The 19,148-nt window shown below is 44.3% G+C and overlaps 1 protein-coding gene across 1 annotated transcript in view; it reads left to right on the forward strand.

Annotated features, from left to right (window-relative positions):
* The window catches only part of LOC126284307 (RYamide receptor-like), a 1,455,467-nt gene that overhangs the window by 899,806 nt on the left and 536,513 nt on the right, over positions 1-19,148 (forward strand). The gene's annotated exons all lie outside the window — the stretch shown is intronic.

Consider the following 19,148-nt stretch of genomic DNA (forward strand, 5'->3'; position numbering starts at 1 on the left):
CCAGTGTGTGCCAGCGCGCGCACTTACTACCGCAGCCACCGCCTGACTGCCGGGGCTCCTCCCACTTAGGCTGCGGTCACAAGTGGCACCGATGTCGTTAGATTCCGACGGCGACCGACACCGTCAGAAGACGGCCGATCTTTTCGAATCAATACGCCACTACGTGCGCGGTCACACTGAACCCTTTCTCGTAAATCCAAAATAAAGACTTTGGACGACAATCGTTGAAATTTAAATGAGTTTGTTTTCTTCGGACAAATCGACCGACGTTCTCAAATACTACATATGGCCTGCGAGAAACTGAGGATGAAAACTATCGTAAGTTTTTAATGTAAAAACTGAAAGTGCAGGTTTATTAGAAACCACAAGTAGGCTAATTCTTTATCGGAAATTTTAGACGAAAATTATAACCTACCAAAAAAAATTGTTCAAGTGAGAAGGGTGGCGTATCTTATGGTTATACTGCAGTGGATATTTATAGGGTTCTAGCAGGCATTAGCTGTCAACAAATCATTATTACTGCTTTCTGGTGTTCTTATGCCAGTTGGGTGGTGATTCTTCTGTATGAAATGGTTTGCAAATGAATTGTGCGTGTTCCTGTTTTTCAGTGGAGTAGGTGTTCAGAGTCTCATTCTAAACTTTAAACTTAAATCTTCCACACCTGTGCTGAATGACAGCATTGATGGTTAACTGGCGTATAGCCACATAACTCAAACAAATACAGCAAAACATATTTCGTAAAACTTGTCTGATGACTGAAGACACAGTGTGCAGTACTCGTCACGTTCTTTTCGACACAGATATAGCTCGTTCGCAAATATCTAGTATCTTTATCGAGAGCAAAAGGCGGCATGCAGTTCTCGTTTCCAAGCAGAGAGGCTCAGTGGTAGTCATTAGGAGGTTAAAATATAACCTGCTTCATGTGTAGAATAGATTCTAACGTAACCTTCCTGACTCCGCCAAAAACAGACGGAGATTGGGCACGCTGTGACCAAGTTGTCGTCCATTGTTAACGGTGACCTTTGTCAACATCTTCTGATGACCATTGTCGGTGCCACAGTGAACGCATTCGACCTAGTATTGCCAAGACCTGAAGCGGCGCTCGCCCTCGTCCACTGCACACAAATAAGTTGGGGGCATTCTATCGCGCGAGGCTGACGGATTCCAGTGAACTGGTGTTAGTCCGGTTTAGTCTGCGCAAGCGAGCACCTATTGGTGATTGTGTCTGACTTTGCTTTGTTCTTAATTACCATCTGGAATCTTATAAGCACTGCGAATGAGAGCAGGCCGCTGTGGGGTATGGAGAAGAAGTAGTATCACCACCGCGACTTACAGAGCAAATTACGGTTGAAAGTTGCAGAGAACTTGAATATAGAAGTAAATGGAAACATTAACCGTAACGTAACATAACATTCTGCCATCAGATTTATTTGAAATGTGCCACATGTTTACGCCAGCTGGAGTGGCCTTGCGGTTCTAGGCGCTACAGTGTGGAGCCGAGCGATCCCTACGGTCGCAGGTTCGAATCCTGCCTCGGGCATGGATGTGTGTGATGTTCTTACGTTAGTTAGGTTTAAGTAGTTCTAAGTTCTAGGTGACTGATGACCTCAAAAGTTAAGTCGCATAGAGCTCAGAGCCATTTGAACCATTTTGAACCACATGTTTACTGGAAACTAGTACAAAAATAAGTGAAATACTGTATACATTCTACACTCCTGGAAACTGATATAAGAACACCGTGAATTCATTGTCCCAGGAAGGGGAAACTTTATTGACACATTCCTGGGGTCAGATACATCACATGATCACACTGACAGAACCACAGGCACATAGACACAGGCAACAGAGCATGCTCAATGTCGGCACTAGTACAGTGTATATCCACCTTTCGCAACAATGCAGGTTGCTATTCTCCCATGGAGACGATCGTAGAGATGATGGATGTAGTCCTGTGGAATGGCTTGCCATGCCATTTCCACCTGGCGCGTCAGTTGGACCAGCGTTCGTGCTGGACGTGCAGACCGCGTGAGACGACGCTTCATCCAGTCCCAAACATGCTCAATGGGGGACAGATCCGGAGATCTTGCTGGCCGGGGTAGTTGACTTACACCTTCTAGAGCACGTTGGGTGGCACGGGATACATGCGGACGTGCATTGTCCTGTTGGAACAGCAAGTTCCCTTACCGGTCTAGGAATGGTAGAACGATGGGTTCGATGACGGTTTGGATGTACCGTGCACTATTCAGTGTCCCCTCGACGATCATCAGAGGTGTACGGCCAGTGTAGTAGATCGCTCCCCACACCATGATGCCGGGTGTTGGCCCTGTGTGCCTCGGTCGTATGCAGTCCTGATTGTGGCGCTCACCTGCACAGCGCCAAACACGCATACGACCATCATTGGCACCAAGGCAGAAGCGACTCTCATCGCTGAAGACGACACGTCTCCATTCGTCCCTCCATTCACGCCTGTCGCGACCCCACTGGAGGCGGGCTGCACGATGTTGGGGCGTGAGCGGAAGACGGCCTAACGGTGTGCGGGACCGTAGCCCAGCTTCATGGAGACGGTTGCGAATGGTCCTCGCCGATACCCCAGGAGCAACAGTGTCCCTAATTTTCTGGGAAGTGGCGGTGCGGTTCCCTACGGCACTGCGTAGGATCCTACGGTCTTGGCGTGCATCCGTGCGTCGCTGCGGTCCGGTCCCAGGTCGACGGGCACGTGCACCTTCCGCCGACCACTGGCGACAACATCGATGTACTGTGGAGACCTCACGCCCCACGTGTTGAGCAATTCGGCGGTACGTCCACCCGGCCTCCCGCACGCCCACTATACGCCCTCGCTCAAAGTCCGTCAACTGCACATACGGTTCACGTCTACGCTGTCGCGGCATGCTACCAGTGTTAAAGACTGCGATGGAGCTCCGTATGCCACGGCAAACTGGCTGACACTGACGGCGGCGGTCCACAAATGCTGCGCAGCTAGCGCCATTCGACGGCCAACACCGCGGTTCCTGGTGTGTCCGCTGTGCCGTGCGTTTGATCATTGCTTGTACAGCCCTCTCGCAGTGTCCGGAGCAAGTATGGTGGGTCTGACACACCGGTGTCAATGTGTTCTTTTTTCCATTTCCAGGAGTGTAGTAGCTGTACTTAAAAACAAAAATGAGAACACCACCTTTAACAATATCTTCACTCTATATAACTAGTATTATGTGAAATATCCAAACCGCTTTCATTTGTGCATTTACCATGAGCAAGAAAAAAAAACGTAATAAAATTATCTCTGTTTCACGCCGATAGATGCACTTCTTCCTGTCAACTGCGTTAGCTGTGATGTAAAGGCCGCTGCTGGTTCTTCCGCCTCCTTAATAACTACGATGCTGCGTAACGAGCATATACGTTCGGCAATGTCAACACCATCAAGCTTTTCAGTTTCAGTACTTCTTTGGAGCGATGGCCATTTACTAATCATTATTCCAAAAGCACATTCCACCACTTGTAGAGCCTTAGAAATACGCTTGCTGAAAATGGTTTGCTTTGGCCCAAGTTTTGACAATGGGTATGATCTCATTAAATAAGTCTTTAACGGATAACCTTCATCACACACGAGAACGTAAGGTACCATAATGATTGTTCCTGGAAGGGCGCAGCGACTTCCAGCATAAAGCATAAATGAGGTTTATCTTTTCTGTACCTCAGACATAGATGACATATTAATCATATATAGTTAATAAAAATGGTCCAAAGGGCTCTGAGCATTATGGGACTTAACATCTGAGGTCATCAGTCCCCTAGAACAAAACTACTTAAATCTAACTAAGCTAACGACATCACGCACATCCAAGCCCGAGGCAGGATTCGAACCTGCGACTTAAGCGGTCGCGCGGTTCCAGACTAAAGCGCCTAGAACTGCTCGGCCACACCGGCCGGCCAAAATACTAGGGAAATGTAATCACTCTACAAAGAAGATTGCTTGCAATTTACTGTGCACTCTATCTCCGAATATTGCTCAAATGTGCGGAATCGTACCAAATAGGATTAACAGATGATGCTGAATGTATACAGGCTAGTGCGGTATGAATGGTCACACGTTTGTGTGATTCGCAGAGAGAGTCACAGAAATATTGGAACAAGTGACGTTGCAAGTTCCTGTAGATAGAAGGAAACTATCCCGAAAATGTCACGGTATCGATCCCGTGGAGATCGTGAAATCAGTATTATATTCATTACAGCATACACCGAAGCCCCTAATCAGTCATTCTTGTTGCGCTCCATACGTTAACGGAACGGGTAAAAGCCCTAATAATTGTTACAATGGGACCAACATTTTACCATGTAATTCACAGTGGGTTGAAGATCGCAGATGTACATGTAGTTGTAGATGTAGACGGAGCTCACTTCTAATCCTCACTCTACACCCGCTACCGTAGGCGAGATGACTAACGTATTCCTGCGTGATAGCGCTCGCCTCGTAGGTAAGCCGGTTGGAATCCTGGTGGTCGATGAAATTTTCGCTGCCCGTATTTGGCCAGTAAGGGAGAAGAGGTGGTGGCGTAAAGCTCCTGATTAACCGTCTTTGAGCCAATGTCCTGGATCAGATTCCAAACCTCTGCGCAGTGTGTCATGAAGCTATGGCATGTTACGCTGTTCATGGTGATCCATCCGTATGATGGGGACATTAGGCTGGGCGTTCCCATTGTTGCTATTCGAAACAAGGAGGGTATGTGTCAGCACTGAGTTTCAACCTCTCCCTTCCCTCATCATCATCGTAAAATACAAACATAAGACTACGCTATACATGCATCCATTACATTCCCCTACTCTACAAAACACGCGCACGACGCAACTGTCACACACCTGCAAGAAAAGCAGTGTGCTTGTAGAAAGAAATTGCTGTTCGACATTCGGCTGAAATCACCCATTTGCATTTACATCGACATCTAAAGTCCCGTTCTATGGAATTTAAATTGCGAGGGTCAGGCCCAAGCCTACCATCGAGAATTCCACCATACGAAGTGGTTCGTAATATTTTAATCTTTGCTGATGCAGATAACTCTTGTGGACGGGAAAAAGTAGTTCCGGTGGAGATGGCACTTTTCTTGTTAGCGCAGACCTCTAATTTGAACTGCACCGTAGTTTTCGCGAGGTACATATCTGGAAGGTGAATCGAAAAAGTGAACTAGGATAGAGCAGCATAGGTTTTGCCGGAATCACGGGAATTACTCTTTGGTGCGCGAGGCAGCAGGCAACCTTACAAAAGCTATTCGAAGGTAAATAACTCGGCAGTTACGACTTCCCGGGACAATGTGCTCGGCAGAAAACAGTGCTGGGTGAACAGGTCCATTGTGGTGCGCTCAGGTGTTCGCGAGGCTTCGGGGGCCGCCTTTGTTTCTCTTCCGCGACGGCCTGTGTAAACAAGGCGGCCTGTCACCTCCAGAACGACCAACCTGGAACAATAGCATCGACATTCAATAAGGAGCCGTAAGCTACACGCCTTGCCACTGATGCCTTACGCTAGGGGCGGGGCTGCCGCTGCCCCCAAATAATACCCCAGTTATTTAGAAAGAAATTTCCGTCATTTGGCTGTTAACTGATCATTTATTTCACTCATGATTTCGGCTTTATAGCCATACTTAAGGGCATGTTGTAAAGTAAAAATGTCTGGCCATTTGAAAACGCACTTGAGAAGGGCTATAAAGCCGAAATTATGATCGTGTAAAATATGTGAATAATTAACAAACGGCGGATTGTTTTTTCAAAAAATTCCAAATGACTCCTGCCCCCCTCGAAAGAAAGAACATCCCAAAATGATCCTACCCTTCATATAATCGAAAACTTCTATCACCGTCTCCGCCTCTCGCGCAATCTGTCGATCTGTTTCAGTTCGCTCAGTGCAGTCATTCCCTGACAAAACACATCAGCTGCCTCAAGGTCACACTACGCTTAGCCCGTAACCATGCGCTAAAAGCGTACCTAAGTGAACGTTTTTTTTTTTTTTTTTTTTTTTTTTTTTTTTTTTTTTAAGGTAAGTAATTAGGAAAGGGGATAAGGAATTTTTACTGTCTATAATACAACATACAGTCACCAGTAATCTATATTTTACAATTGTTATTGCCTGCTCTGGCCCAAATAAAGAGGTATTCGTCAGCATTCAGTTCCTTCTTTCTTCTTGTAGACAAAGTAAAGAGCCTGTCTGGAACCAATGTACCATAGGGAACTTTAGCTATTAGGCCTGTACGCTCCACTATATTCCACGTCTTCCAAGGCAAAATGTTTGCATCAGGGAAAGCTTCAAGGCCACCATAATTTGCATGGCTACGCCATACAACAGCCAAGGTCAACCACGTACTGCCACCAAATACAGCTGATGCATCACACGTGAGCTGCATTCTTAGTCCACGAAAGACATTTGGACCACTAATAAGCTGCTGCTTATTGAATTGGCCAGCAAGGTCAATGTCTATTGCTGTAAATTACTTGTACACAGGAACAGTGTGCCGCCAACGGCGACGATAACCACGTCGCACCGCGAAGACATTTCACTACAACCGCTACAGTGTCACTGTGACCCGAGAGGTGACATCTTGTTGACCAAGGTCGTTGCTTGAATAACCAAAGGAAACATTAAATACAAATATTTGCTCGGCTCTTTCTCCTCGTCTTTGTAGTTGCAGCTTTTCCATCTTCTAGCTACAGACACCGTAGTGGTAGTACTATAGCACCATTAGTTTCGGTTATTTTATTCATCCATGGATCACTTTTAGAAAGATATTAGATACAACGTGGTATTACAGCTTAGGAACAAAAATTATAATCCTACATACAGGCACTCGCATACGCTGCCTGCTCCAAAGTATCCGCACCCGGATAAGCGCACAGTAACCACGCTCTGCCTTTGCGACTCCTTGCACTCTGGTGCGAACAGTTTTAATGAAGTGGCAAATGTCTGCGGAGGAGGTGTACCTCTTTTCCCAGAAGAGCCGAAACCAGAAAAGACGTGTTGGAAGCTGGCGTCTGGAGCGAAGTCGACGTTCTAACTGAAAACAAAAAGTGTTCCACAGGGTTCACTTCGCAACTCTGAACAGGCCACTACATCTCATAAATGTTATTGCCCCCAAACCACTTTCGTAAAGATTCTGCTTGCTGCTTCAGTCAGTCATCGTCTCCGAACAGTTGCTCTACTTTACTCAGCACACACTGCTGAAAAAATACGTTCATATCCTTCTGCATTTGGCGTTTTCTTCAGCACAGTAAGGGGACCACGACCTAACCACGGAAAACAACCCGATACTGTAACACCACCTCCTCAGTACTTCACAGGTAACGTTTTCCAAGAATACACCAAATCCAGATCCTTCCATCGGATTGATACAGGGTATACCGTGAGTCATCGCTCCAAATCACTCCTTTCCAGTCATCCGCTGTCCAGTGGCGTCACTCATGACACCACCTTATGCGTCGTTTAGTTCTGAAATATGAGGCTTACGAGGAGCTGGTCGAGCACTGTATCCCATTCTTTTCGACTCCCTACGTTCATTCACTGCGCTAGCTGGACTGTTAGTAGCAGTGATTCCTTCCGCTGATTTCTTGGCATTTTTTTCAGTAACTTTCTGCAGTGCTCGATAGTTCCTATCCGTCAGCATATGAGGTTCTCTTCCTCTTGATTTAGCTGTGGTTCTTCCTTCGCTTTCCCACTTCATTATCACTGTGGAGTAGTCGACGTGTGCAGCTTTAGAAGAGCTGAAATATCCTTGGTGGATATATTACCCACTTTCGAAGTAACTCAGCTCTCCTGATGGGCCCATTCTGCCACAACTGCTCCTCTACTGACAACACATTACTCCCGCTCATATTATACCGTCGGTTCTGCCTCTCGTGATACCTAGTAGTCAGTTCTGCATTACACCAGAGCATACGGATACCTTTGATGAGATAAGGTACCTGCAGGTGTAGCTCGGATAGGATGTTGTGCCAACATTTGTCTGAGGTAATTTATGAAAACAACGGAAAACATAAACCAGGAAGGAGACTGGAGCCCCCATCCTCCTGCATGCGACGCCAGTCTATTTAAAACTATGAAGCTTCGTTCGATTCGTCCGTAGTGCATAATACTGTTCTGCAAATAAGTAATTTTTAATGTAAAAAGCAACTGCTACACGGCTCATTTATTTGTTGGTACCGATCAGCATCATCTAATTTCTGGAGTGGCAAGCTCCAGAAACGCCTACAAAGTTAAACACAAAATACTTGTTTCCAAAAATGAAAACTACTGCGAGGGGTGGTATGTTCGATGAAGTCACACCCCCGAGTTACTCTAATTCGTGAGCACCTCAGAGAGCTCAGAATTCGTTTGCTGTGTCTGGGCTTGACGACCCTGGGGTTCCTGAGCTGGGAACTGGTAAGCGCTGCCCGTCCTCTGTCAATGCAAACCCTGGGCATGCTTCAGCGGCGCGGCAGTGGAACGTTAATTGTTGACGGAATGGGAATCTTGACTTAACGGACCGATTCATGATGATGCTAAAATCCTCTATAACAAAAACCTCAATCTCAGTGCTTGTTGCGCGCCGATTAGACGCATTGTTATTGAGGCGGAACAGTTGTTGGCGGACAACTTCTCGGGAACCTGCCACACTTCAGTTGTGTAAGGCATACCCAGGTATACGGCGGAGCTTATTTCCGTAGCTGCTAGTGAGACCTAGAGGGTATCATCGAATCTATCCTCGTCAGCTCCCATCTGAATGGGTCTAGCGCTGGAGGATAGTAACTAGAGGTTTCGTATAATCAGTCCACCTAACGCAGGAATTATTCAGAGTATTTTCGTTTATAGTAAATACAGCACATGCTGCTACACAGTGTGTTTCTAATTGTTAAAAGGAAACAGTGCTGCTCTGAGAAATTTTCACTTTTCTACATTCAGAAGGGCTTAGAAGGCATTACAGTTACTTTAAAATCTGTAAAGCTATTGCGACACTTTTTGTTGAAACGTTCCACTTTCAACGAGCAACGAATCTCCAGGCAGCTAAATGCCTCGGGAAACATCCAGTCGAAACAGAGCTACAAGCTACCTTGAACTATAGCAACAGTGTTGTGTTGTGCGGAGGTATTAGATATTCCCAAACAGGAATTCAAAGATGAGTGGACTCAGGAAGGTGTCAGTGACGTGCAATTAAATAGATAGATGGTGAACTGCCAAACCAGACACCTTTATTGTTACATTCAGTAGCATAACACCGTTGGGGCATGTCATGGCACGTTTCTATCGCTTAAACGCGCACGCTTAAATCCACAACCCAAAGTGTTGTTTTAAATAGCAGCGCCTTGGGTACAACACTCTAGCTTATAAGGTAGAAGCAACTTGGGGTAAATGTGAGGGATCATTTGATCATTTCCTCAAAAGTTCTTTAATTATTCTGCGGATCACCCTGATTTGAGTAGGGACTGCAGCATCTATCTTGAAGAAGGGAAGACATAGGAGCTAAAAACTATGAAGCGTGTTCCGTACGGTGAGAAGAGAAAGCTCTATAAGGCTATGCAAACGCCCAGTTGCACTACTTCATTCGTTCACACTTATAAAGCCTATTCAAAAAGCCGATGTCTCAACTCAGACGAATGTTGCTAGTGCCTACAGTACGTCAACATATAACATCGCCCAGAACATTAGAAAAACTGACAGTAGCCGACCTTGTAAAACTTCCATCACCTCAATAGGCAGACTCCTTTGATATGCCAGCACTGCCACTACGGCTCTATCACTGCCACGTACGTTCATGCGAGGTTTCATCTGACAAACAAATCAAATGGTAAGCGGCTACAACAGAAGAAAGCACCTTGCAAACCGTCAGATCACGTACATTTCATCTTATCTGACGGTTCCAATGATTCTGCTTTGGAGACAATGGAATGTTAAGTCTGATTGGAGCAACCATACTAGGCCTCCAACCGTTTCAGGATCCCCATTCCACTGGAGAGCAAGGGTGAAGGGAAAACGTGACCGAGAAATGCCTCACATACTATAGTCTAACATCAATGGGTGCAGGACGCATGTGGAGGAACCGAAACTCCTAGAGCAAGAATTTCCGTTGTGCTTTTATTTGCAAGGAACACTTTTATACCTACCAACGTCCCTGTGCTACGGGACTATACCCTCCACCACAAGGAAAAAGGGTCAAAGGAGGGATAATTGTGTTGTGCCAACCAGTTGTCACTCTATTCCTGTTTTACTGCCCTGCAGGCAGTCGCCGATAAAGTTCTCGTGGATCAAAGGATCACTATAAGCTCTCTGTATTTACCACTACAGTAAGCGATAGATTCCGAGGCTCTCATGGATCTTACAGTACAACTCCCATGACCATTTCTTCTACTGGCATACTACAGTGCACAAGGTGTGTTATGGGGCTCTCTCTCTACGTGCTCCAAGGGTCAAGTTTTAGATAGCCTCATACAGTTCCAGTAGCTGTGCATCTACAATATAGGTAATCCCATTCATTTCAACATTGTTACTGGGTTTTCTCAGCCACTGATTTCTCTTGCTGTTTCCCAAAAAAAACTGGTTCAAATAGCTCTGAGCACTATGGGACTTAACATCTGAGGTCATCAGTCCCCTAGAACTTAGAACTACTTAAACCTAACTAACCTAAGGACATCACACTCATCCATGCCCGAGGCAGGATTCGAACCTGCGACCGTAGCGGTCACGCGGTTGCAGACTGAAGCGCCTAGAACCGCTCAGCCACACCGGCCGGCTGATGTTTCCCAGCTCTCGCATATGTTGCTGAGTGGGAAGTTACTGATCACCTTCAGCCCACTGACCTCTTCCCACTCTGGATTCACCTACCAGATATAGCAAACAATGAAAAGAAGCCGCCAATGTGGATGATCAGCGGAGTTAACTAGTCGCTGTTCAGTCAACGGCTGCATTCGAAAACCGATGAAGCGTCCGGGTATGGGTGGACTAAATCACACAAGGGATCAACGCTGCCTCCGAATTAACCACCCTGAAGTCTTCCGGTCATCTTAGAAGATAGCCTGTAACTTTGTGGATTGATGCATACCGCTCAGAATTCCCAATCAGGAGTGCAGCTCTACGGAGGTTTAACTGCCACCCAACAACAGAAAAACTCGCCACCTTTTGAGGAGCGAGAGCTAAGACCCGACGCGTAATCATAGAGGGCAAGAAATCTTCATGCCACCCCTTTCTGGCCTGTCTCTTGCACGTGTTCTATGAAAGTACGGGAATCCACAGGAGGCTATCTGCTAGACACAAGTCGTTACCTACAGCAGCAGTGCATTTTGAGACGTCTACTGTCACTGCCAGCGACGATCCAGCGTTCCATCGCTGCCGTGCGACGATGGTAATGTGTGAGCTGGATGTCACATCCAACAATTCTGAGTCATACAAGTTCCCTTTCTCGATGTTCGGATGGGTTCGGTATTGTCTGAGGCTTATTGCTGCTGTCTCGTCCACAATGACACAGGGAAAACGGTGACCAAAGTTTACAGAAGTTTATTGACCACTGAAAGAAATGTCTGCTTCGACGATCATAACAAAAGCACAATTGCAGTGTCTCACAGGTACGAAGACCTGACAGTATGATGATTTCGGAGTCCCAAAAAGTAACACAATTAGGATCTACTTAGACAGATAGCCTTGTATGGAAAATATGCTACGTAAGATGGACCTGTCCTGAATAACACCAACATAGGAACAGAAACGTCTATCCTGGATACAGGCTGATTGCACCAAGGAAAACAACGTCTAATGTTGAATACAGCGGCTTCGGTCCCTAGAATGGACTTATAGAGCATTCTAAGACGATATGGTGTGTAGCAGCCACTGTAGGCTAGGAGACGCTCTCGAAGCCGGAAGAATTGACTTTTGTAGCTCTAGCGCCGACCTTTATAGTGGCCGGTGGCGGAATACTCGCGGCATTATTTTCTAGTCACGTCTGTGCCGCGAATAGGTACCTTGAAAGTGGAGCCCCCTGCTGGTGCTGGTACTGCCGCCTGGTTCCTATCCATTACTGCGACCAGGCGAGTTCGCGACTCTGGTGCGTGCAGGCTGTACGCATATTCGAGGTGCCCGAAGGATTGCCGATCTCTTTTGCGAATACAAGGGCTATTCGGAAAGTAAGGAACGATAGGTGGTGAAATTAGGAGGTGAAAACCAAAACTGTTTCATTTACAACTGTTGGCTACAACTTCCAGTTACTTATCCCCATAGTCGCCGATCCGACTTAGACGTCTGTCGTAGCGTTGTACCAACTTTCTAATACCCTCGTTATAGAAGGCAGCTGCCAGTGCTTTCCGCCAATTCTCTACGCTGGCTTACAGCTCGTTGTTTGTGCCAAAACGTTGTCTTCGTAGCCAATGGTTCATATGAGCAGAGATGAAACTCAGAGGGAGACAATTATGGGCTGCATTGTGGCTAATCAAACATTTCCAATTGAAAACGATGCAGGAACATCTTTATTGCCCCTTCATAATGCGGCTGAGAATTTTCTTCAAGAACAAAACGCATGACAGTTATGTAATGTAGGCTGCATAGCTTCAGGCGAAATTTCTCACCAAGCCCCCGTACTTGGCGGGAGACGCCACTGTTCTACGTATCTTTATGTGCTTCCTGTGTGCTCAAAACTAAAAAGAACGGCATAACGCGATCGACAGGCATACTCTGCCCAACACACCTGTGCAAAACGTCATCGGATTTTCACTGTGGTTTTCATTTCGGGACCGATTGTTCCTTACTTTTCGAATATCCCTCGTATCTGCAGTATAGAAGTTATACTACGCCCCTTCAGGACCAAATACGACACATCGTGCTGCGAAACTAGCAAACAGCACCTGAGGAAATCCGCTTACGATGTTTGAAATCGACAGGGTGGATAGGCATCTAAGGAAAACCTCTTAGGATTTTTTAATTCGACAGGGCATACAGGACAATTTACGAACTCATGGAGAAAGAGAATTTTGATGTATCTTCTCGAAGCAGAAAAGGACCGAAAGTGTCCCAATAGTTACTGAAGCGTCGCCTTCACGAGCTGTGTAGGAAATGCCTTGGAGCGAATGGTTATGTCATCTGGATTGAATGATAGCGACCAATGTCACACAGAGTAGTTAGTGTGATCGATTTCTTCGTAAGTAAGTGGAGAATGACTACTTAGTATATATTATTTAAAAAAATACAGTATCAGCAAATAAAGATTTAAACAATGTTATGGCAGAGCAACTGACAATAGATAATTTATTAGTCATCTTAACTTGTTGGACGTATTCATATTCTTATGGTTCTCGCTGACCAGTCAGATTGCATTCGATCATAGTCAAGATATGAGCTCACAGTCCGAATCCCTACCATCCTCAGGAATATTATGTATACAATATTTTAAAATGTCACTCCTATCTCGGAGGTAAACACTAAAGATCTATGCCACTGAAGCAGCTTAAAATAATCTTTATAAAGCAAATACCATGAGAGGCATAGCAATGCTTTCAAACCCACGCGAGCCACATTTATTATTCAATTAATTACGAACAACAAATTGCTTAACGCAAATGCATACAATAAATTCTCGAACCAAGTACTCATACCAACTGTCTATAAGACAGTTATTACAGTTTCTGTCTACCTCTGTAATCCAAAATTTTAAGCCAGCTTAAACAGCAGTCACCAAGGTTAGCTGTTGTCCAGTAAACCCTACAAATGGGGAATGTGCCTTTCACTCAAGACACCCATAGTGAAAACAATTTCCATCACTCAAGTGGCATTAGTGAATCCTCCGCTGCGTACCAAAGCACAGTAAGCAGTCAGCAGTGGCGCCTCTGCTAGCACCGATCTAACGCTCTTTTACAAACTGATGTGATTAACAAAGCAGTAGTACCATAGTTTGTTTTTGCCCATACATGCACGTAAACATCATTGTTATCTCATTACTATTCCGAGCACTATACAGATTCCTCATTCGATTAATATCCAGTGAGTGAAGTCATTATGATTGTTGTGATTGCTAATATTGTGCATTGTTTAGAAGGAAGTAATGAAAATATACCAAGTTAATTTAAGAAGTGTACCGATCATTTAACAAAAGTATTACCTGATGTAGCAAACCTTGAAAAGAAGCCGCCAATATGGATGATCAGCGGAGTTAACTAGTCGCTGTTCAGACAACGGCTGCGTTTGAAAACCGCGGAAGCGTCCAGGAATGGGTGGACTAAATCACACAAGGGATCAACGCTGCCTCCGAATTAACCACCCTGAAGTCTTCCGGTCATCTTAGAAGATAGCCTGTAACTTTGTGGATTGATGCATACCGCTCAGAATTCCCAATCAGGAGTGCAGCTCTACGGAGGTTTAAGTGCCATCCAACAACAGAAAAATTCACTACCTTTTAAGCAGCGAGAGCTAAGACTCGACACGTAATCATAGAGGGCAAGAAATCTTCATGCCACCCCTTTTTGGCAAATCATCCAAAGATACAGTTTCAGAGAGTTTGATATTTTTAAACAGAGAGAGAGACAGACAGATTCTTTACTAATTATAACTGAAGATTTGTTATATTTGACGTTAAACGGAATTATCAAGAGCAAAGTAAAAGGTGAAATTAACTACATTTTATTGTAAATATGGGCAAAATTAACAAAATTCCGGCACTACAGATTGTTAGAGTCTCTGCTCGGACGTTAACTTTCAACTAACTGGAACTTTTTCATGACTTAGTAATGAATACTTATTGGCATATCTAAAGAAGAAAAAAGTAGGATAGACAATAAACTTTGCAAGCCTATAATCAGAAATAAGAATCAACAGTGCAGGCCAGATAGTAAGTACGTCGACACAGTCTGTTGTTCATTAATGTTGCATGCAGTAACTATAAACTATTTAAATTAAATTTAAAAGAGCTGTGTCGTCTTGAAGCCGAGCGTTGGCTCTTAATCTGTGTTCTTATAAGTGACCAGAGTATATTAACTGAATAGAAGCTTCGTTGCCGTGTTATTTAAATAAAACAACATAAAAGCTAGTATACTCCCCCACACTAAATACGATTTACGTCGAGATCTGCATAAACGATGACGCCACAGCCCAAGAGAACCACATATTACAACATCTACAGTCAAGACAAGACAACGATAACGCAGCACAAGCTTCAACAACCATTAGGCGTCGTTATTTAAAAAAAAAAAAAAACATATATACGTATAGAAGCAGAATAAGTGCGTAGGCAGATTATAATTAAAACCAAAATCCACTGGACGTAATTTATAAAAACACTAAAAATGTTCCAGTGTAATAAACTTTCAGAAAAAATTAAATATTTAAAAATATGCTTGCACTTAAGATCAAGAACTTAACTTATAGATAAACAAAACACACTGTATTGTGTGGCAAGTAATCAAACCAGCTCCTCCCTGATCATGTCATCAAGTTCCGATTGCCTCAAGATTTTACCGTTTTCGACGCAGAATTAAACGCGATCTTGCAGGTACTGGAGCAGATGGGATATGCTGTGATTGCAGGCTTCCTCGTCGGCCTACAAATTGTTTGTTAATGATTAGACTAAAATATTTTTTGCACAGAACTAAACCTTAGTGCCTCAGAAACAATGCATGAAATTTACATCAAGCGTTAGGCTTTTTTTATGGGTCTAGACACGCGTCAACGCGTGGAGTACCTTCTAGCAGTACTTCACAAAAAGATTAATTTCCTTTAAACACACCAAATTGTAATTAATATTTTATGTTCTCGGGTCTACCTTCCTTAACCAACAAGTTTAGTATGAACAAGTAATCAACGTATAAACATTGGCTTGAAGCAACCAGTCTTTAGAGTAAAAAGACTTGAGATTTGACACATTAAACTTAGAGATACTTACAGTTAAGACCTTAAATTTTAAAATTTTAAACTTAAATAACTGTCACACGAGCAAACTTTATGCTTAACTTTTAAAAAAACGGTAATAAGAGCTTAAAAATAATCCGTAAATCTTAACTTTAAAGCAAATGATCACAATAGGAAAGAAATTGTACTGAGCCACCGTTAAAAGGTGAAGTAAAGATTTTCAAAAGATTACTTCCATTTAAGATCACAAGTTTCTGAACTATACAGGTTGTTTCCCTAAGAGCGTGCAAAAATTTTACAGGACAAAGAGGATACCGTGGTGTACGGTAAGGTGTCTGAGTGACGACTGTAGGAAGATACAAGACGATCAGACAAAATTTCCAGTTGGTGTAATGAATGGCAGTTAGCCCTAAATGTGGAAAAAAGTAAGTTAATGCGGATGAGTAGGAAGATCAAACCTGTAATGTTCAGATACAGTACTGCTAGTGTCCTACTTGACACAGTCAAATGGTTTAAATATCTGAGCGTAACGTTGCAAAGCGATATGAGTCGGACCGAGCATGTGAGAACTGTGGTAGGGACGGCAAGTGGTCGATTTCGGGTTATTGGGAGAATTTTTAGGAAGCAGTGATTCACCTGTAAAGGAGACCGCTGGTGCGGTTTATTATTGAGTACTGCTCGAATGTTTTGAAGCCGTATCAGGTCGGATTGAAGGAATATATCGAACCAATTCAGAGGCGGGCTGCTAGGTTCGAACGGCCGCATCTCGTGGTCGTGCGGTAGCGTTCTCGCTTCCCACGCCCGGGTTCCCGGGTTCGATTCCCGGCGGGGTCAGGGATTTTCTCTACCTCGTGATGGCTGGGTGTTGTGTGATGTCCTTAGGTTAGTTAGGTTTAAGTAGTTCTAAGTTCTAGGGGACTCATGACCTAAGATGTTAAGTCTTCCCGGGTTCGGTTCCCGGCGGGGTCAGGGATTTTCTCTGCCTCGTGATGACTGGGTGTTTTGTGTTGTCCTTAGGTTAGTTAGGTTTAAGTAGTTCCAAGTTCTAGGGGAGTGATGACCGTAGATGTTAAGTCCCATAGTGCTCAGAGCTAGCCAATAGTGTTCTCCAGGTAAGTGTTTTAAGTGTAACTCATTTGTCATAGTCATTAACGGTATAACGGCTACAATTAGGGTTCTTGTGTAATGCCCCTTACACGTGGACGATTTTTCACTTTTCTATTCTGCCTCCAACACTGTAACAGTGACTCGTCAGTTACAACTTACAGAGCAAAGCCAGTTGGCAAAGACAAATTTGCGTGCGTGCGTGTGTGTGTGTGTGTGTGTGTGTGTGTGTGTGTGTGTGTGTGTGTGTGTGTGTGTTCATTTTAATCTTTCTCTTCCTGTTTTAATTTGCGTAACTCGCAAATGAGGGACAACATCCTACATTTTAAATATTCAGTGAGGTTCGGAGCTTCATTTGTTAATCCAAACTGTTGTGGTTACCGAACCTAAAGGACCTGAAGGCAAGAATCTATAAAGCAGAAAAAATGTTCAAATGTGTGTGAAATTTTATGGACTTAACTTCTAAGGTCATCAGTCCCTAAGCTTACACACTACTTAGCCTAAATTATCCTAAGGACAAACACACACACCCAATCTAGAAAGCACTCAACAGCTTAAACAGCGTAAGCCACAAGTCTTCAGTCGCAGAATAGGCGTGTCTGCTTCCGTTCTGTAGGGCTTTCTTGCGATCACGGCTAGACACTGGGTGCCGAGTATACTGATCAGCGACCACACCCAGTGTCCTTGCTGAGGCTGGTGAACCGCCAGTCGCCAACAGCTCCTCAAGGTGCGCCAAGTATCTGAGGTCCTCACCAGTACACCATACTGATGCTCGTTCGACTATGGAACACCTCTTGTCCAATCGTCCGCCAGCTACAAGACCGTTTGGAATTAGCGTGAAGAATGAGCTAGAGTCACTTGGTGTGGGACAAGTACAAACTCAAAAACACAGAACTGACTGCCATCTTGGTACCTCCCGACGCCCAGAGGAATTTCAAATTCACTCTGGTATAGGAGAACCCGCACTTCGGAGTCGGTTTTTACGCTGAAGCGCCAAAGGAACTGGTATACGTATGAGTACTCAAATACAGAGATGCAGTATGTAAACATGCAGAATGAGACGGTGCTGTAGGCAAGGCCTTTAAAAGACAACAATTATCTGGCGCATTTGTTAGATCGGTTATTGCTGCTAAAATGGCGGGTTACTAAAAAATTTGAGTTTTAACGTGATGTTATAGTAGGTGCACGACCGTCTTCTATGTATCGTTTAAGTTTTCCCATACGACTATTTCACGAGTGTACTGTGAATATCAGGTCAACAGTAAAACATCAAATCTCCGACCGCTGCGGCCGGAAAAAAATCCTGCAAGAACGGGGCCAACGACGGCTGAAGAGAATCGTCCAACGAGACAGAAGTGCTACCTTTCCGCAAATTGCTGCAGATTTCATTGCTGGGCCATCAGCGTAATACAGTATTTTATGACATTTTAAATTAGCACCGCTAAAGTATTGCACATGGGTATTAAGGGAAAGGCACTGTCAGATGTAACTGCCAAGGAGGTGTGTCACGGTAATCAGACATTTCAGCATACATCCCGCTAAACGCTGTCGCCTTAATATTGAGGCGCAGAGTCATGTGCAGATGGGGGGAACAGTGGCTTGAAGTGACAGCCAGTAAGCTGTGACTAATAATATCAACTACTTGGCCATGGCGTAAGGTAATGTACTAAAATATCGATCTTTATCCAAATATGGCAACCCTATCTAAACTCTCCAGCAAGTGACGCACTCATGCGGTATTCCCTTGAACTTCCTCAAAGGGCGCTGGTGAGTCACGTAGAATGCGTGAATGAAGCAGTTCTCTCTGTGACAGTTCTGAATCTTATGCCTTCTTTTCAGAGCAAAGGTGAAATTTTGGTACGTTGTAGTAACAAAATGTGTTTCACTGTGAAGAATAAATAGTAGAAAAACAATTTTTAACAACAGAAAGTCTCAATTTTTTTGTTTTATCTTGGATTTGTTGAATTACTTAACATCGTCTGTGGCTTTTAAAATCACGCGCCATTTGCAATACAGGCCCGTTCCCCTAATATGCTTTCGATCCCGGATTTGGGGCCGTATTTAGGTAAATTTATTTAAGTAGTTGCTCTTCTTATTTTCATATGACACAAAGACAGAACTGGGATGAAGGTTCAATATTCAGCGCGATTAAAGCTGTCTAAGAGGAATATGTGCCTGTTAAACAAACAGTACGTAAGAAACTTCCTGGCAGATTAAA

This window comes from Schistocerca gregaria, chromosome 8 (assembly GCF_023897955.1).
Source record: "Schistocerca gregaria isolate iqSchGreg1 chromosome 8, iqSchGreg1.2, whole genome shotgun sequence".
Classification (NCBI taxonomy): domain Eukaryota; kingdom Metazoa; phylum Arthropoda; class Insecta; order Orthoptera; family Acrididae; genus Schistocerca; species Schistocerca gregaria.